The sequence below is a fragment of the Syngnathus acus genome, chromosome 9 (genome assembly GCF_901709675.1).
Source record: "Syngnathus acus chromosome 9, fSynAcu1.2, whole genome shotgun sequence".
In the NCBI taxonomy this organism is placed as follows: Eukaryota; Metazoa; Chordata; class Actinopteri; order Syngnathiformes; family Syngnathidae; genus Syngnathus; species Syngnathus acus.
In genome coordinates, this window is record NC_051094.1 from 13,687,051 (window position 1) to 13,708,525 (window position 21,475).

A 21,475-nucleotide genomic window follows, 5' to 3' on the forward strand; every position below is an offset into this window, starting at 1 on the left:
AAGTTGGCTATTTTCGTCAGTCAAAGACAAATTTCACTCCGGACCTAATTTGAACACTGTGGCCTTATGAAAGTGTAATTTTATAGATAAGTGTTGCACTTTGTTTTGCTCCTACATGACCACAAGAAGTCTGGGTACTTTTTTGGGGTAATGAAAATTTATGAGATATTTTATGAGTTTATTTGTCTTGGTAATTTTGCAGCAATGTCTGTTTGTCGATTTTCATTTGTTATTTAAGTATTTTTGGGAAAAAAAGTATTATTATTATTATTGCTGTGGATTGCTTTAAATGTGTGCTTGGAGGACTTTTTTTGTCAAATCCCAAATTGTCCAACTTTAGTGGTGATGGAAATTTTTTTGGTAGCACCACTACATAAACCATTAGATGAAATTTACAGCTGCACAGAAACCTATTGGGTTTCTTTTAAAGAAAGACAAACCGGCTATTAATTTTTGCTTCACAGCAGCATTCGCCTTTCCCTTTTCCGATTCGATTTAACAAACTAGCGAGTTGCTACTCTACAGTGAACAACAGGCATTCGCGGGCATTTTATAGGTGATCAATAAAGACAGAAAAAAGAGTAATAAAAATTAAGGCACAAATTCCTGCGCAAATAGTGAGAATTTTGATTAAGTGTATTTTTCTCAAAAGGGATTTCTAGTGCATGCTGATACAACATCATACTGAGACAAATAGGCAAACTAGCAATTTACCCTGAGGAAGTTGTCACCAAACTCACCTTTGGATTTCCGCACAATAAGAAAATGTACAGATACAAGACAGACAAATTTTTAACCAACGTATATTACATGACCTATTTTTAGCTACATTGGGTCAGAAGCAGAACCATACTTTGAGTGATACTTTCTAATGTGCACAAAAAGAATTCAAGGATTGCCGGCAAAACGGTGCATCTCAATGAAGGTAAAAATACAATCAAAGAATTCATCCAATGTCAAAGTCCACCAGCTATTAGCAAAGTTATACTTTAACGGCTTTGGCCTGAGTCAAAAACAGTGAAGTCAACAAACAAAGATTTCAAAAAACAGGTGGCTTCGCGAATGACACTTTCAAAAGTATATTTTCTAATGATAAATACAATGTTTATTTCTCATCAATACATAAGAGAGGCATCAATTTTCTCAGCAAGAAGAAAATGACATATACATACAACTGAAAAAACTATTTCTGTGTGTAATGGCAAGCATAAAAGGAGAAGAATATTTATTAAAAGACTTGAGCAGGAAACAGCAAGAGACGGGTAAAGTAGTTATAAAATGACCAAGGGGGAAAGAAAAAACAATGCAAAAGACAGCAGGCTTTCTCCAAATGGTGCATGCATGAAAACACATCCACGCACACTACTACTATAAAATTTGGAAATTGTTCACAGCAATCACAAAATGTTCTACTTTTCCCCCTTGAAGCTCATTCAATTTTTCCTGTGTGCAGTTGAGAGTTTATTGTTGAGAGCTTTTTGAAAGGGTGTTTTTCTTTGAACACACTCATTATCTCTTAATTCCAGTCAAATAAAAGATAAAATGACAGATCGTTTTATTGAGGTCAATTTGTATCTGAAAGCTGCCAACATGTCTGTGTCGTTAGCCCACTGCTGGTTTGGGCTGTGTGCCGCTGATGTGGCTTCCATTAAACAGAATGAAGACAATTTTCCATCTCCAACTGACTGCTGAGCTTTTGTTTCCAGTGCTGACAGCATGTGAGGGCTCCAAGTGAGCACCACTTTTATTCAGAGGCAGGTTTGCAAACACAGTGGGAATAGGGACCGTGAAAAGGGAAAAAAAATCTGCGTATAATTGATGAGTATTATGAATGCATTGAATTTAAAAAACATTTTGGAAAAATCCATTGTTGCATTAGCGGCAAAGGGGCAATCATAATATCTCACCACTGTGTGTAGTGTTCAACTAACATGAAACCAGAATGATCAATCATGCAATCTTAGTAACAATAAGCTTTCACTTTGATCAGTAAGACATCTCTAACACATCAACACAGGGCTACAAATTTTCTTACTGCTATTTGAATTGCCACTTACGTCTGAAAAGGATGGCATCAGTATTGTCTGAGTTAGTTTTTATTCTCTATCCTGAAATATAAATAGAATAAATGTTGACCACCTCCTCGACAGAAGTAGGTTTATGGGATGGCTGATGAAAGAATGCAAACTAAATGAATGAGGTCTCTCTCATGCGAACCTCAATGAAAGGTCAAAATCAATCAATAAATAAATAAGGCCAAAAAACAACAACAACCACATAAAGTGACATGCAAAGGACAGTTTTCATTATAAACACATCTTAATATTTCCATTTTCTCAGCATATGTGACTGTCATGTACAGTATACAAAGCAATTATGCTTGTCAGCAGCATCTGCACCCTATAAAAAAATACTGCGGTGAAAGCTGCTAGCCCATCTTGAAGAGCTTTTTTTTTGTTTCGATCTTTATGTCACATGTTGGTGTAAATGTGGCTTCAGATTTTCCCATGTTGACACAAGAAAAACAAATTTTTTTTCACTGACAAAATCATCTATACTGTATACAAGTGCACCAATATAATATTTTGTGCAAATGGACTAAACTGGTTTTGGCTACAACTTGGCAGCATGGTCAACATTTGTGCATCTCATCTTCACAAGACCTGACACTTTTTAACATTGGCTGCAGGCCTGCTGTGCGATGTCATGACAAGATATAATCCTTGTTGGTCATGGCGCCTGGGCTGACAGTTGTTTACCAGTTAGTATGCTGAAGAACATGATGCTTAATGCTAATGCATGCATCCCTTCACTGTTATTCAGGAGCCATCAAACCTAGAAACACATGTATGTAATTACTTATTGAGTCGTGAGGGGAAAAAAAATGAAATGTCGTTAAAATAGTGTTTTGGAAAGTCGTCGTTGCACAACTCATTTCACCGACAGTGAATGTCATCTGATTTGTTTGGTTTCTTCCCATCTAAACTCTGCCATCAAAACCAAATACGAGACACTATAAAACAACTTTGGTTTTGGGGAATCATAATTACTTTGAAACTTTACTTTTAGTTTCCCAGACACTTTGCATCACTGCAAAACAATGATTCATCGCTGCTGCATTGTATCACATGCTACGTTATGGAAGATCTGTCTGGAAGATCTGCTGTGACATTCGAATTGACAATCCAGTAACTTCTTTATGTAGCATACCAAAGCATCGCGAATGCATACAAATACTTGTGTAACGTGATTGGACTCACATGGTGCATCAATGCACAAATAAACCAATTAGTTGGTACAGTTGGTTTTGCTGTAATCAGTCATGTGGACATGACTCATGTTTGCAGCAACAAGAGAAACAACAAAAACAAAACTGTGTCTTTTAAAGTTTAGTCTCCACCATTGCTCTCTGAAGCTTCTTTTTCTACCAGATCTGTTTGGTTAAGTCTGATTAGATACCACAAATAACTGAGCCTCACTTAGCACTGTCGTTGCCCTTTAGTTGGGTAATCAAATATACAAATTGATTTATACATCCTAATGTCTTCTACCTTGTTGTTTTTCTCCACCCTGCTGTGAATTCTCATATTTTAAGTTTGAGCTTTCTTTACCTTTAATTATAGGTTTTATTGAGGTTATTTTCAGCACATGAGGGGGCATCCTTATCAGTCTTCAGCCTAAAATTGTCACTATTGAGCCCTTTTATAAGTCAACAAGGGGTATCATGGCTTGTATTTCACAGTTGGAATAGCCAGAGGGCACTTTTAAATAAGGCACCAAAAAAGAAGGTCTTATTTAAACAAAAATATTGCGTTCATTTTGATTAATTAATCACGGAAAAACGATTGCACTGCAGAATTAATACATTTAATCACACTTTTTTATTCCTACACAGAGCTTTTGTCAGTGCCTTAATTCCTGAGACAAAGATGCCTTAAGTGATTTCAGTGAACCAGAACATTAGGCTAACAACATGATGATACGTGACCTACCCTGCTAGATTCAAAGTTGTTGTTTTTTATCTGCCCATTGGAACCATAGAGAAGATCATGGTTGTGGCCAAATAATGCAAGAAAGACTTCAGCGCTTCAAGCCTACATACAGTATTACAGTACAGTATAACATGTTGCAGGGAGCAAAAAACATTCTCGCTCAGGTTAGAATAAATTGTTTGTTCTATTACGAGCAACAATAATAATAAACAGTAATAATTGTTTCTGCTCAGGATAACATGCTTGAGTTCACACAATGTCCTCGCCTGTTATTCAAAAAAAGCCTATTTAAAATGAGTTTGAGCCCTGGGCTTATTGTCAGCCTCAAATGTACCATCAAATTATATTTGTTAAATTGCATTTGATTAAAAAGTAGCACCTATCGAATTGTTTATATTATGCCCTGATAGAAAAACTTTGGTTTTAATTTTCTGGTTTTAGTTGATGTTCATTATCATTATTTTAATTAAAAATGTTTGTTGCACGTTGTAATCAAATCCCACTCCTAAAATAAAATAAAGAATACAATTCACTTTACTTTCAATTAAGATCATTTGTACAGTCTTACTCACTGAGTGTGATAAAGACAAAGGGGAACATCTCTAATTTTGTGCCCAGTGCAAGTCTAGTGGAAAGCGAGATCTAAATCTGTGCATGGACGGAGTTTTCCTTTTTCTTTTTGTATTTGATATTTATAAATCACAAAAGTGCCGTTTGTGCAATTCGGGCATGAACCCACTGACTTGAACACGACGTGCTTCTCGGCCAATGATGGGCAGCTCCTCTCATTCCCTTTAACATTGCTGAAGCAAAAACAGACTCACTGGAGTCCATGCTGAAGATCGAAGTGTGCAAGTACGTTTAGAAGACACTCCAAAAACACCTCTACGGGTGGATGATGTAAGTTGGCCAGGGCGATGACAGAAGTGGGCAGTTGGAGGTCGCCTCCAAACGCAATCTTTTGTCCTCCTCCTCCATAGCTGTGAAAGAGTGATTTTAAGAATATTAGAAAGGTGATGATAATAATAATAATAATAATTCATTTAATTAATTGATTTTGTCAGTGATTCAAAGGGTTTGATGCAAACTGTTGTGATATTTTTAAATACAATACAATGACCTCCACTACCCATATCTATAAAGCTCCGGATCTTTCAACTTGCGCCTCGATCCAATCCACCAAAATTGTGTCACACATTTTTTGTACTTCAAGAATTTATGTATTCCTCAAAAGTAGAATGAATCAATACTCGTGCAGGACTTTTTGGTTCATGATGACATTTGCCCTTGTACCAAAAGGCTTCTTCCATTTTAAATGTTACTGTAACCTATTTGGCTGAGGGTCTATACAAACGTTTTACTTTATCAACTACCAGCACATCAGCTTAAGAAATCTAATATAGTAGATCAGTATTTAGCATGCAGTTTGTTCTTTTTATGGTTAAGGTGATCAAATATACACAGCCGTACAGTTTCACCAAGCACATGGACAACGATCTTGATTGGAGTTTGTCACATCACCAGACCATTGAATCGTACCTTGTGAAAAACAGCCCCTCGTCAGTGCTATTTTCTGTCTGAGCACCTGCTCACAAACAAAAAGCCTCTGTTGCAGAGGGGCTTTTCACACTGAATGATCAAGTGTGTGTGAGATAGCTCAGGGGCACTTCATGGGTGCCTTTATGATCCCAGGTCAAGCTTTATTGTGCCGGAATAATCTCTGCCGAGCACACATGCAGCAGGACTCTCATATCCACCACGCCATGATGCAAATTCGAGTTCCCTGTACCACCTTCATACACACAAACATGCACACACACTTGTCATCCTCCCTCAGGCCCATATTGTAGAGATCCATTGCTCTCCTCTGCCATCAGTGGGAACAAATGAGCCGGGGCATGTTTCTTAGTGGTTCTCAGTGCACGTGTGCAGGCCAAACTTCCTGTCTGTCTAACCTCACTCTCTTCTGCATCAGTGAAACACACACACACGCACACGTATAGAAGCGAACTTGCTCCGCACTGTTACCCACAGACAGATCACTGACAGTCTCGTGGCTATGTTGTATTGTGAATGAGTGTGTATGTTGCACTTGTGTTTGTGTGTGCGTGTGTTTGTGCAGGCGTATGTGTGTTGTTACAAACTTCCCACCCCTACTGTGTCAGTCTGGCAAGTGCCATTTCACAAGGAGCTGAGGAGGGGAGTCAGGATGGAGAGAAAGCGTGAGCCTCAATGCGAGTGTGTCTGTTGTCAGAGAGTTTATTAATAAAGATGACCTCAGCTGTTCAGAGGGTATGTCGCTTTCTTCATTTTTTTCTTTCTGCCTTTCTAAACAGACACAATTCACTAAAATAATCATCATTCCGAGAAGCTATTGTATTAGTATATTCATGAATAAATGAGGATTACTCTATCTCATCTCTTTCCTCATCTTTGACATTTTTTTTTCCCAACAGTCTGAGAATGCTGCTCTCCTGTTTGTGTGGACGAACATTCTTGCGTGCATGAAATCTGGGTCCACGTGGATGTAACGGAGATAATCCTTTAGGATATGACTCTCTTTTTTGTCTCCTGCTCCGTGGATTTGATTATGTGCATCATTATGGTGGGCTAAGTAGGTTGAGTCCTTGTGTGCATGTGTGCAGACACCTGCGTAGAATATAAGCAAAAATATGAATAAATGATTTTGTTTGTGTCAGACATCTCTGAATATCACCCCCGTGGCAGGCTCAGTCTTTCCTGGAAGCTGAAGGGTGTAAAGTTGCACTTTATTTAGTCTGGACAAAATGTGCGTCGTATTTTTTACATTCCCTCTGCTGTCAAAATGGCAGTCTACCATCGTCAGCCCGAGTTGTGAGGCTCCTAACACTATAAATTCAGTTTTTGCTAACTCTAACCACGTGGTCAATACTGTCAGGAAAATTGCATAAATATAATTTTAACCAAAGCCATCATGTTTTCTGCAAAAGCTTATGTAGACAGTTGACTTGAGACACTCATCATTTTTAAGGCTGATTAGTGATTTTTGTTTTTTTAGAAAGATGACAGTAAAGGTTTTGGCCTGCCATGCAAAAGTTCAATATCAGGCCCAGGTTTATCTCCTTTTCGAAATTATAATAACTCAGTCCACATATAGACAAGCGTGTTGTCATGGTGAAGCAGCCCCGACCATAATTATCACCACTTTTTACGCACTGATCAAAGTTTTTGCCGCAGGATCTTTTTGTAGATGTGCTAATAGATTGTCTTGCCCACACTGAAGGGAAACTATCATTGTGTTTATTTCAGGTTAGATATACATGGAACTTTTTCTCGTAAGCACGTCGTTGTATTTATATTGTGTACTGTCTTGTCACCGTGGGATAGTGGGAACATAATTTCGATTTCTTTGTGTGTCTTGGCATGTGAAGAAATTGACAATAAAGCAGACTTTGACTTTAAATACAATAGAAGTACCTTGATAGAGTACAAAAAGGGTTATTTGCATGAATGGATTCATACCACTCATTAACATTCTTATTAAAAATCATCCAGCCATGTTGGGTCAATATTTGTCATTTCAGATGGAGCTTCTGTATTTTGGTGGAAAGACGGTGACTATTTTAAAGTTGTTGAAGTGGAACGCTAATGGAAAGGGATTTGGCTGCCTGGTTATATGATAAGAAACATAAAGACTCGTGAATTTTTAAGGTGAAGGTTTTAATCAGTAGCATACTCTAAGAGAAAGCAGGTATTTGGAATAATGTTTTATTTGGAAAATGATACATATTTGTCATTTATGCCCCTTTTGATAAATGAAAATTTCCAGTTGAAAGATTTGGTGATTAAGTTATTTATAAAGGACAAAAGATGGGTCGAAGGAACCCAAATAAATAACTAGTTGAGGGGACTGGATTCATAATCATGGTCTATGGACAATTACATACAGACTAATACAACTTATGTGAGTTGATGAATGAATGCAACTGATGAGAACATGATGAGAAATCTCAATAATGGTTATTGAGCACTGCACTTTCTGACTAGATTTCTATTGGACCAATGCAATAACAGAAACGTTTCAATGTTCTGCATCTGCTTTCTGAGCCACAATCAAGGTGGGAGGGGCTCCTAAAATGATCAACTATATTAGTCAGCATAAAGAATGTTAGTTATAACTAATAATGTGAAGTTGTTGATTTTGACAGAACGTCAATAAGGAAAAAAGAGGGAAGTAAAAGTGCTCCGGTGAGAGAAGATAAAATGCTGCCCATTTTGTCCAACTATATGTCTTTGCAGAAGGATTTGTTTGGCTTTATGAGACAAATATTGGGACCATGTTATGAAAAGGTCAGGGTTCAACCCAGTGTTTTACCATCACATCCTTCCACTTCCATAAACACATGTCAGGCTGCACACACACATGCATGTATGCACACAGACCCTTCTCTACCTACGCCTTCATTGCTCTCATTCAATCGGGTTTGTCCTAACTCCAAAATATTTTAACGTAGTCAAGTCAAAACATCATCAACTCTTTAGTTGCAAATATTTAACAAATTTCCACTTAATTAATTAAACCGTCTACCACTGACAGGTTACTTTTGTGACATCTACTTATCACACTATTCAACTTGAGAACAAAAGAGGGACCTAAGAAGCAAGATGATGAAAAAATAGAAATCTCTGTACTCCTTGCTTTTGCTTTCAACTGCTCTTTCCCACTGCTAAAAATCTGGTCACTGCATCCTGGCTGGCTGTAATGCCGGAGGCTTTGATAGCATCTGTGCTGTGGGCTGCACTTACAAAGTTTGGAGCTGGCAAAATGTGTGTTTTCTTGTGGTGGTGGTAATGTAAGGGCATTCATCAAAATAGCAAACAGCTCACCACCAATTTTCAGCAGTAATTTTACCTCTGAGTCAAAGGACATGAAGCAAAAGGCTTTTCTTTATTTTTCAGAGTTGCACCAAAATTTAAAAAAGGCAATTTTGTATCAACAGGTCACGGTGCATTTTAAATTGGTCACAAGTCACTGCTGCTAACTGGTTTTGTGTGGATGATGTTGATAAAATGCTTTTTATTCCATAACACGTGTTCACTTATTGAAAATGTAGTGTGAACATTAAAAACACCATTTTGTCAAATAAAATATCAACACTGATCTTAAAAACCCATCCTGTGAACGATACAATTTTCTTTCTACACAGCACACAGCACAGAGCAGGGTTTATCATAGTTTGGGATTTTTCATTATAGTTAGTTATTTTGTTTTGACTTTTGTTTTTAAATTAGTTTAATTTTAATTACTTTCAAAAGCAGGTTCATTAATTTTTATTAGTTTCATTTTAGTTCTAGTATTAGTTTTAGTTTTAATTAAAAAGATACTGTATATGTAGTCTGTGTCAATTGCAAGATAAAAAAAAACAAGATTAAAATATTAAAGTAAAGTACAATTCTCAACTGTTTGACCTTGCCTCTTTGCTATTTACGTACAGAAATACTGAAATAAACACAATTGAAATGAACCCCAAAAATTAATGTGTGATGTTAATTGACAAAGATGAAAACATGGAACTTTTTTGCTATAATTACAGTATCCCGTTTTAGTTAGTTCACAAACACAAGATGATTGTTTCATCACCTTTTTAAAAGCATGTTTGCATGTTTTTGTTTTATCAAAAATGATTCTCAATGTTAGTTATTGCTTGAGTTTTCATTAAGTGTAATAACTTTGGTGCAGAGGCAGTATTCATATGCATAGGAAGGTAAATTTGTCACCATTAACTTTATATCGGTCATGCCATGCTACACTAACTAATCGATCCATTCTGTTCGTACTGATTGACGATTCTCATGAGGAATCTTGGTGGAGATTGACTTTGTCGAGCTGCGGCGCTAATAATGCCCTGAGCGAATGGCGTCCACCTCAATTTCGGCTTGTAAATCACAACCTGCAGTAATGAGCAGCACTTAAAGGGGTCAAAGTTTATGAATAACTCTCGAGGACAAAGACTGTAAAGGCTCACTGCAGCTCACTGGTGGGAGGTGGGAGTACGCTGTGCCCTTGGCCAGATGTTCTCCAAACAAGGAGTGTGATTGTGTGTCATCAGGAAGGTTTTCGGAGAGTGCTCAGCTCTAATAGATACTGGCATGTCATTTTGTTGGACTTTTATTGCCACATGCCTCTTCCAATCCCATCACTTGTTAAAGTTGTCATTACTCGCATGTGCATGTGCCGTTTGTGCACCGAGTCCTCAAGCAGACACACACTTTGGCACAAGCTCAAATCTTGGGCCTCTGCATCCGATTAGCATCTCATTGCGTTGTCTTGTGGAGGGATCAAACTGAGAACAGAGTCGGGCTCCTGTCGGGGCTCATTGGAGGAAGTGACGGTACATCGTCGCTCCATTTTCACTCAGCTCATCAGGGGGCTGTCATCTCTGACAATATGAAATTAGGCGCAATGCAATTAAAGGTCCTCACTGTCACAATTGAGGCTGATGGGCAAGGCTTGTATAATATCAGCGTGCCGGCTCATATGTTAACGCACTTTAAGGCTTTGTTAGAAATGTACATTTTGTATGTTCACACACATAAAAGCATGTCCTCCCCCACCTGCAAGCACACGCGATTAGCCCTGAAAGTACAGGTTTAAACTGTTAGTCATTGCTGATTCACAAGCCTCTGGCTGCTTGCCACATCATCCCTCACGGCACTGACTGTCAAACACACAGACAAGCAAAAAGAAGCTGGAGGTATGTGCATGTGTGTTTTTGACAAGGTGTTTGGTGTTTTAAAATCCAGTTGTTTTTTTTTGCAACACTTTGCTCCGCTCTCATTTTTGGCCTATCTTGCGTGTAGCTGCTTAGAGCCAAGCTTGGTGTGCATTAGTCAATGTGGACGCATGCATATTTAAATATGAGTGTGTGCAAATGTCTATGCAGAGCCTTGCAGTGTTTTGGCTGCCGGTTCTCCTGGATGAAGCCAGTGGAAAGCTGAGGTCTGGATGACTTACTTATTTAGGAAAAATCCACCGTTGATGGCCAGTGTACTGCCATGCAGGCAGATAATCATTTGCTTGCATACTAATGTGTGCATTTTTGAAATTGAAGTCATATTTGTACAATACAACATGAATAGAGCAGTACGGTTCACTTTTGGTTAACATGTCTGCCTCAAAGTTTAGAGGTCCTGAGTTCGAGTCTCAGCTCAGGCCCTCCTGTGTGGAATGTGCTTGTTGAATAGCTTTGTGGGAACGTGGACGTACTATATGTGCTCGGCAATCGGCTTGCAACCAATCCAAAATGCAGTCGGGCTCGAACCCACATGTGACCATAATGACCCTTATATAAAATAAATGGACAGCCATCTGTACTAGGGCTTTCACTATCGAATATTTCTAGAATTCGTTATTGTATTGGTTATTCCATCAATAAATTGAATAATCAGATACAATTTGCATTCTATGAAAGTGTAGTAAAACAAAATTAAAACTCTTATATTATTAAAATAGGGTATCCCCTGGATTTGACACTAATTGGTTTATACATATTTGAAATTAATACCACAATCCTAGGTAATGATTGAAGTTGACTGGTTGGAGTCAAGACGATTTTATTCAGCATCATTTTTCCTTGCAAGGTAGGCAAAATAAATGTGTCTTGCATATGACGTCACGTGGTCACTTGGGCTACACGAGAGGTTGATGAAGGCGTTTTGGTTGAAGTAGGTGTTGGCAACTAGAGTGACGATCTGCACGGGACATTTTTGGAACGGGTGAGATGTACGACCGACTCCGTTCAATCTAATGAACGTCATTTGTCCGCTGCTTGACAAACACAATCCCTTTCCTCCAAAATGTGACATGTTAGGATATGAAAAACCAAGTGTCCTTAAGGAATTTGATTGCATTGAAGTCTGCTTGAAAAATTTATGTCTGCATTGGAATTGTCACTCTCTTCCCCAAACTGGAAGACAAGGCCTCACCAACTTGTGCGAGTTGCAAACAAAACCTCTTGGGTTTTCTAATTTGGCCATGGAGGCCTACAGGAAATGGACTTGTGTATGTAATGTTAATTGTTTTGTGTCTATATATTTATGATTATTATTAAAATGCATCAGATTTATATATATTACTATTCTGGACACTAAACAATGACTACATTATTCATGCGCTCACACATTCACACTCTGGTGGTGGTAAACTACATATGTAGCCACAGCTGCCCTGGGGGAGGCTGACATTGTGTGCCTCCGACCACCATCAAACATTCGCACCCAGGATAAAACAAGTGTGAGTGGAAGCACGGTATGCCAAGAGTCTTGCCCACGGACACAACAACACATGACTCGAATTCGAACAGCTGACCCTCCGGTCACTGAATGACCCGTTCTACCATCAGAGGCACAACCGCCACATTTCTGTACTTCTTTTGTTTTGCTGCTATGATTTTGAAGGTGGCCCAAGGGCTCCATCTGAGTAGGCATCAGGTGATTAAGGCTTGTCCTTGATCAAATGCTTGGCGAACCAGCCATTTGTTAAACTAATAAAATGAAGACACGTTCATGGGACTTTAAACATAGACCGATGCTGCACTATCCAAACCAGGTGATGTCTGGTGTTGCCACTTCCTCCTGGGTGAAAAACTATGGAACTGAATGCCAGAACAAAATGTTTGTATGCTTGGCTTGTACTGAAAACAAAAAATCTCTCAGGAAAATTGTCCCAAGACGTTTCTTTTGATCACAAATGCTATTAGTGTGTGTTTTGATAATTACCTAAATGCATTTAGAATTTAGGAGGATTTGTTCCCAGTTGTTCAATACCACTTTCTTTCAGACCACTGCAAGTTCTCAGTTCTTGAGTAGTCACCAATACCAAGACCTAATACCACTAGTACATTTTATACATAAAATAAAGAACAATGACAAATGATTGTTGAAAAGACCTTTATATCCATCCAAATATATAACATTTTCTTAAAATTGTATGAAATGGATGGCAATTCTCTGTTCTAATTTATAATTCCATCCATCCAAATATATCATATGTTCTTAAAATTGTATCAAATTAATGGCAATTCTCTGTGCTAATTTATCATTTCCAGTTCCTAATCGTAAAACAGCCACAATACGGCACCCGATCCTGATATCGACACCAATACAGTACTTGCTCATCGCTAGTTAACAGTTATTGGTTTTATGATTGGCATCATGATGGGCAGTTTTCACATGATAAACAAACGTAACTTTCTGTCCTACTGCTGTTTTATGAGAACTGTTTGAAACTGCTATAATAAAAGAAGTGTTTTGAAATAAAATTGTGTTGTATATAAAGTAGGCCATGGGGTATTTCCCCCACACTGTATTAGTGTTGGCATGAACCTAAACTCTCAATAGTGTCATTATTACTGCACTACCTTTTGTTGCTGCAACACACCATTGGGTGTTGAACATTTAACACTTGAGTAAATGTTACTCATAATGGATTTGCAGTGTGGTTTTTGCAATAAAAAACACGTTGTGACAGTTGTTACGTGTTCTGTCTGATTGGTTGTTTTTCCTCAGATCTGGTGGTTTCTTGTATATCAAATTTGAGATACAAGATGAGTGAAGGCAGATTGATAGTATTGACAAATACAGACAAAAAGTGTTGTTTTAAAATTGAAATCTCCCCCTGTAGTTTGTTTTGTAAATGGAGGGTTTTCTGCCCAATTGACATCTTTTTGCATTCTATTAATCAAACCTCCTGCACATCTGTTTTAATTCAATAAAGCACAGTGCTATGAAGCTTGAAAATCCAGAGACTTGTTTATTGACTTCAGTGGCTGAAGTATGAGGGTGTCAGAGGTTTTGGTTCTTCCTTTGTTCACTACCTCTGTGTAACTCAAGCCAGCCCATATGTTACTGACAGTATCTGCATGGCCCTTGGCGGTCTCATTGTGTCTGGTGAGCTATTGATGTTGACATGATGCTGAACCTGGTCTCTGCTCATGAGCACACATGCACATACAAAACCTGATCTGCAGTGTGAACATTGGGATCGACTCGATGTGAGCCTTGAGGGCTGAGGCTTGTGTACAGCTGTGAGTGTGCACGTACGTATATGCGTTCAAGTTAAACCTTTGTCAACCCCCGTCCGTCCATATACAGCTTTTTCCTGTTCAGGGATGCGGGAAGCTTGAGCCTAAAAAGTCAATTGTACTATGGATTGGCCATCAGTAAATCACAGGGCATATATATTGAGAGAGGCAATTCAAATTCCCATCATTACTGTGTAGGATATGAACCCATGCTGCCTGCTTTAGTCATGCAAGTGAACCACTATACCACAAAAAACACCTTTGTGGACTTTCACATGCAAATATCGCTTACTGGTTTTTGAAAGTGACATCTTTTCCAAATATCTGTCAGACTTGGTCTGTATATTGATCTCAGATATTTTGTGGAGTTGGGCAAATGTGTGATCTGCCTTTCAATGAGCCCTTTAACACGCCTGCATAAGACTGCAATGTGCGTGTTTGTGCAAGTACGTATACACAACGTTTGTGGAAGACAATATGTACTCTACACATGCGCATGTATGGACAATAAATAATTAAAGCACCTACAGTATGATGAACATAAATGGACCTACATTCCCTAATTTTGCTCACAGTCCCTGTGTTTTTGTCCTCTCTTTTAGTGACATGTGACGTTCATCTGAATCGAGTCTCCTCGTTGGACGTACAGGAACAAAGTTCACAGACGCAGAAGGAGAAGAATAACAAGTAAGGAAGTGCAAACAGAATAAAGGGTGAAGGATAAAAAAAACATCCGTGCTGTTCAGAAATCCAAGTGAAAAATGCACAAAGGAAGGAGGTAGTGTGTGTGCGCGCATGTGTGCTTGCGTGTGCAATTGAAGTGTAAAATGAGCCAAAAATATGAGGAGAAATAAGAAAGTAAAGATGCATTTGGAAAGGAAATCCATGGTGTACAAGGGAGGGTGGTACTTGTCAAAACAGGATGTGAAAATTACGGGCAATTTCAGGTACATCCGTAAAGAAATGATTTTGGTGACAAAAATGACAAGGAGAGGGGAAAAAATGAGGTGAGGTAAGATATTGGATGTCAGTGTGTGTATATGTGTGTGTTCGTGCCCGTGTGTGCGTTTGTGCTTGCATTCATTTGCGTGGGTGTATGTGTGAAATTGATGGTGTACTGTTTCAGATGGAATGCAAAAAAAAAAAAAAAACAGAGGCAAAGTTGACATAGAGGAAGAAAATATATGAAAATAATATATGGACTTTGACACTACCATTTCTGCGTATGAATTTTGTTTTTGTGATTATTTCTTGCAGCCAGTTTGATTCAGGGAAATGCAACCAGATCCTTGTGAGACAACAGTCATGAAGCAGTCGTCAATAGCAAAAAATATTTGGAATGTCAAAGACAGAAAATGCTGCATGAAAATCGTCCCATTATGTGAGCTAGAAACATTTTATAATGAGGAGCTCAATGCCTCAGACAAAAATGCCAATTAATAAATTGTAGTGCATCACTAGTTTTACTTGCATACAAAAGACAATGATGCAATTAGGTGAAACCTTGGGTTCAATTACAATTTCATTGCACCTACATAAAACTGGGCTTTGACTTAATCAATCATCACTGACTATAATAATGTTGTTGCACATTTGATAGAAGTTATTCCAGCTGAGTGTGGGCAAGAGGCAGGTTAAAATCTGAATTGGACAAAGAATTCACACTCATATTGACACCTCTAGGCACTTTGGAGACATGCAGGAAGGAAAAGTACAAGTATAAGCAGAAACCCCATACAAGCACAGGAAGAACATGCAAACGAGATTGAATCAAGCTTTTATCAACTCCACTTAACAATTGAACATTAAAAGCCACCGTGAGAATTCTTCAGTGACAAGTTTGTAGGCAGGTGTTGCGTATTAATGTGCAACTTTTACGGAACCTCCAAGCTGTAAGACCAACTGTTAAATGTAAAATGGAATCTCAATCTTAAATTGTTTTAAATGTATCTGTGATGACATTTGTCCATGATGTTTTTGTTTCACAATCCAATCCATGTGCTGTACATCCGTTACAGCGATTGCAAAAACCTACTCTAGGTATTTGTTTATTCACTTATTGAGTGTATCGGAGAGCTAGCGGCAGTTTAAAACCATAAACTAGGCACAAGCCTCAGAAGGGAGTCTGTTTATTATTTACGAGTCCCAGTTCCCCTTCAATGCCGACGCCAAACCTATGTCCTTGTCATAAGTCCATACTGGATGTGAGGATATATGGCTGTGTGTATGCGTGATGAATAGTTTTCTTATTTACAATCAGTTGTCAGCTTGATGGTTGCCCCATATACGGCAAACTTTAGTAAAGTGACTCTGAATTAAAAAAAAAAAACAACAACTCATTTTTATCCAGCTGCCAAAGGCTGAGGCTATGGAGCAAAATGAAGGTGTGCATAATTGCATCAATAAAGGCACACATGTAGCACACGCAACACACAGTGACCTCATAAGGATGCATATCGTTGGGATTTTAGCAATGTCCTTATCGATACTCCTTATCGATGCCGTTATTTACCAATACTCTTATTAACATGTTTCGAAGTAATTTGATGAAAGTAAAGAGGTAAACAAGAAGATAAAAAATGTAATTCACGTGTAACTAGTCATCTTTATTTGCCTTCGTTTAGCGATAGTGAATGGGGATTCTTACGGGTGGACTTCTGTGGTGGCTTTACAGAAAAACAATATAACAGAGCATTACGTCATTAACAAATGCCGTCAGCGGCGTCATAATTAATTTACAGTCGCTGGATAAATAAAACTACCATTAAGGGTATTAGAATCTTTACGGTACTTCGGTACCAACCCAATTTGGTACCGGGACCAAAAAGTACCGATTGACGGTATGCATCCCTAAATATTAGAGATGTGAGGAGAATAACAGTTTCAGGTAATAATTCATTCGTCCAGATTTTTACACAAAATCGGCATGTTTGCCTCTCTTTCTGAATCCCAATGCGCTTATGCCACGTCCACTCTAATACTTGCGTATCTGCCTTTCTGTCTCTCACAGTTTGTGAGGATATTGGTTGTCCAGGTTTTCTCTGACAGGATGCCATCATAGAGCTTGAGTGAGGGAAAACAGGCTTGGATGGGGAGAGAAAAGGGGAACGGAGGAGGCTGTGACAGGAAGATGAGATAAGGGAGGAAATGGAGGGTGAAGGGAATGCAGGAAAGATGGTGGAGGTTATATACATCACAACAGTCTGACACTTGTCAGGTAGAAGCAGATTAAATGTTTCACTTAACAGCGTACCCTTTCACACATCTTGTTACAACCCAATATCTTGTAGACACATACAGTACAACACTGCTTGCTTTCAATTATTATCCATTTTGTCCTATAGGGTCGTGGGTCATATCTATATGGTGGTGTGTGTCTGTGTGTGTGTGCGTGTCTGTGGTGTGTGTGTGTGTCTACACACAGAAACACACACACCACTAGTTTTACTCGCATACAAAAGACAATGATGCAATTAGGTGCAACCTTGGGTTCTATTACAATTTCATTGTGAGACAAGGACCACCACCATATAGTATATATATCTTCATATTCAAAGGAAAGGTCTTCACAGAAAAGGCTTGCCAGGCGCTAGATCACAGGTGTCAAACTCAAGGCCCGGGGGCCAGATCCGGCCCGCCATATAATTTTAAGTGGCCCGCAAAAATCAAAATCATGAGTGTCAACTCAATGTTTCTTGTTAAAATGCCCAAACTCAAAATTGAGATTGTGCAAAAAAAATTGTTATAATCCCAATTTCAAAATTAATTGGAATTTTTTTTTGAACTTTTCTGTTGTATGTGATAATATCCACACCCATTCATTTCTATTTAAGTCATCAATGGCCCCATGAAGGCAGACATAACTCCGATGTGGCCCACAACAAAAAAATGAGTTTGACACCTTTGCTCTAGATCAGTGGTTCCCAAACTTTTGCAGGCTGGCGCCCCCTTTGGCTCCCCAGTGAATTCCTAGCGGCCCCCCCCCCCCCCCCCCCCCCCAAGGCACATATGGAAACAAACACCTCTTTCTTGATATTTGGTTTGCTGCAATTTGAAAAGAGAAAGGTTAAACACAAATGTGTATTTCACAAATAAAACCCAATTTAGTATTTAGTAAACCAATTTATTTTTTAGCAGTTAACTGTTTCAGCAACATAGAATCGTAAATAAACATTCCACCAGTAACCTTCATTGTCTCACACGTAATATTAATGGGATGGATGTGCTTGGTGCAGGGACATAAACTTCTCAACATCAGGCTGGAACTCACTAAGAAGAAGTCGTAGATCCCCGCGGTCAGTAATTTTCAGTCGGTTTCTTTGCTTGGAAAGAAGCAAGGTGACTGCACTGAAGCCCCGTTCTACTAAATATGATGTTGGGAAGGCAATGAAGTACATCTTGACCTTGTTCCACAGCACCGGTGGTTGGGGACCACTGCCCTAACCAGCTCAACACAACACAACACGGCGCGTTCTGGCGAGTCCCCAATTTCATGTTGACTTGAACTCAAGATGATGTTGACCGCCAGAATGCGGTTTTTATTATAAGACAAAATTCTGAACATTACAAGTTTGAAATTACAAACCTGAGCTTTTGCTTTTGTAGTCTATGCTGTCGGATCTGACTGGGCCAGAGCGGCGTGTTGTGTACAAATCGACTGCCGCCCCCCTACCGCCCCCCTACCGCCCCTTTCTTCCTCACCGCCCCCCCAGATCTTTCCACCGCCCCCAGGGGGGCGGTACCGCCCACTTTGGGAACCACTGCTCTAGATCATGCTAACTCAAGTGCTCTCACACGCATACAAGTTTCCATGCATGAAGTCTGTTGATGTAGGCAAGTGTACACTGTTTGGCCGTCCTCCATCCTCTTTTCCCTCTGTAGCAGAAGTCCTTGTCTCTCTATTGATCCATGCTTATCTTCCCGTAAACCTGCAACACTTTTCCTCATATTTGCCTGTCCATCCCAGACACTCTTCTGCTACCACCATATTGCTATTGATCGTTTTGTGTGTTCAAGAGAGGAGGCAGTGGTTAATGTAAAGCTGAGTCTGGAGGAGAGATGCTTGTGGTTCACCTACTGCCCTTCTCCCCTGTAATGGACCCAATCAAGTACTAACAGACCCTTGGTAGACACATCAAATAGAGATGCACCGATCCGATATCTGGATCGGATATCGGCCCCGATATCAACAAAATTGATGGATCGGGTATCGGAAAATGCAGCCGATCTGTGAGCCGATCCTTTCCTTAATCTATTGGGACGCGGGCTACGTCATACGTCAGCAGCACGTGTGCCGCGGGACGCGGGCTACGTCATACGTCAGCAGCACGTATGCCGCATGCCACGAGAGTTTTCTAAACAAACGCAAACATGGAGCGAACGAAAGAGTCAGCTGTGTGGAGGTACTTTAAACTGAACACGCCAACTAGCTCGACGGCAGTTTGTAATGTCTGCAAAGCTAATGTTGCCAGTGGTGGTGGTAGTACTGCCAGTTATAGTACTAGTACTAAGCGGAGCTTGTTTTCAGGGAGCACTTCTCATTGCTGCTTAAATGAGCATTTCAACAGGTCATGAGTGATGTGGAACGGCACCTAATGTTTACATGTTTACTATTTATTTTAATATTTGGTTACTGTGTGCTTGATCACCCTTTCTATATTTGCCCAGTGCAGTTTCAGCTGCAACATTTGTATTTTTTTTTTTTTAAGAAGTTTGTATCCTAATTTACTTGAATTTAAATGCTAATACACTTTATTGCTGCTGTTGCACAATTTTTGTTGCAAATAAATAGTTCATTGCATTAATCTGCTTTATCTTGTTACATTTTGTCTTAGGAATGAACTGTGTAGTCATGCCTGATGCCATTGCCTTTAGTCTTTTCTGTTCCACATGTAGAGGTATGTAGCTTGTTAAGTCAACCATAATATCGGATCGGTATCGGGTATCGACCGATACGCAAACTCACGGCATCGGTATCGGTATCGAAACTGAAAAAGTCGGATCGGTGCATCTCTAACATCAAAGCACGCCACTGACTTCTTTTTTTCCTTGCATTTATTTCATTCATGCCTCTACCTTCCATACAAACTTATATCTGCAATGCTACGGCCAATCTTGAGTTGATTTCAATTCAATAGCTCTTATTTCTAAAACAAAATGCAATATGTATTCAATTTTTTTTTCTGAATTGCAGGTGCTAAGCAGTGTTTGCTTCTTTTCGGCCCAAAATAATCAAACCATTGACTTTTAACAACGTTCAATGTCTCTCCAGAGTGTTAAGGGCACGTTCAGTATTTTTTGAGTTAGCAGAGTGTATTGTGAAATGAAAGAGCAAATGAATATTTTTGTTTGCAGTTTTAGTAACATAATACCTGTCTAATTTAATATCAGTTCTAGCTACAGTATATCTATGTTTATGTAGTATTAATTAAGAGCTTGGAAGCAACATGCAAGTCATTAGATTTTTTTAATGATGATATCTCTGTCACACCAGATCTACTGGCTCTGGTCCTTGTGAAAATATGATGCCAAGTTTTGATCATGATTTTTTTCCTAATACAATGCAGCTTCTTACACAGCTATTCAAAGCACTATTTAAATGAGTATGTATGTTATTGATTTTATCTCCTTGCAACCTTGACCATGTCTCCAGCAGTAATGTTGCGAATGAAAGTGAAGTTAACTTCACAATCAACAATTTGGATGTTAGTCTAATTGATCTCAAGCATGCAAATACATCAATGTACTGTCCATGGGGTTTTTTTTGGAGACGGACAAGCCGCAAGTCACAATTTATGAATGGTGAGGTTTGTTACAGACATTGTCATTCTGTTCTTAAACCTTGCATTATTTTTAAATAATTCTTATGGTATGGTTCCCTTTTTTTTTTTAATAATTATAATAGTAATAATGACTAATTTGAGACCCAACGCAAATGTTTGGGAACAACAATTCTATGGTGCTGCATTACTGTTGTGAAAATAAATATTATTAATGCTGATTAATGTTGCAGAAAGTTCTAAGATATACAAACTAAAATGAACCCTTTGAGAGAAACATTCCAAATTCAGATGCATCTAAATGCTAATATGTCGGGCATCTGGAAAAGTGGGCTTTAACATAGCTGGTAGAGCTGCTGCAGCAGAAATGCAGGAATCAGTTTGGATGCAGAGCATATTCATATACAGCCCATAGTGGTCATGTGTATTTGTGTATTTCTGTATGTAAGAGTTACTTAACATCACCGCAAGGCACCTTTGTAAAACAATAGAGGTGATAAAGAATACAGGATGTAATTCATTAAACCATGTATTGCGTTCAATTTTGAGTTTATTTAACCTATTAACCTAAACTTATCAAACCACTGTGCTTGGGTGGTATTTAGTAGATTTTTACCACTGTCCAACAACCTGTACATTTTGA

The 21,475-nt window shown here is 38.8% G+C and overlaps 1 protein-coding gene across 2 annotated transcripts in view; it reads left to right on the plus strand.

The window, feature by feature from the left end:
* The window catches only part of sema4c (sema domain, immunoglobulin domain (Ig), transmembrane domain (TM) and short cytoplasmic domain, (semaphorin) 4C), a 75,113-nt gene that overhangs the window by 15,384 nt on the left and 38,254 nt on the right, over positions 1 to 21,475 (plus strand). For both annotated transcript variants that reach the window (XM_037257766.1, XM_037257767.1), the window contains one exon: positions 14,656 to 14,740. The gene's annotated coding sequence lies outside the window, so the exon portion shown is untranslated. The remainder of the gene's footprint in view (positions 1 to 14,655; positions 14,741 to 21,475) is intronic.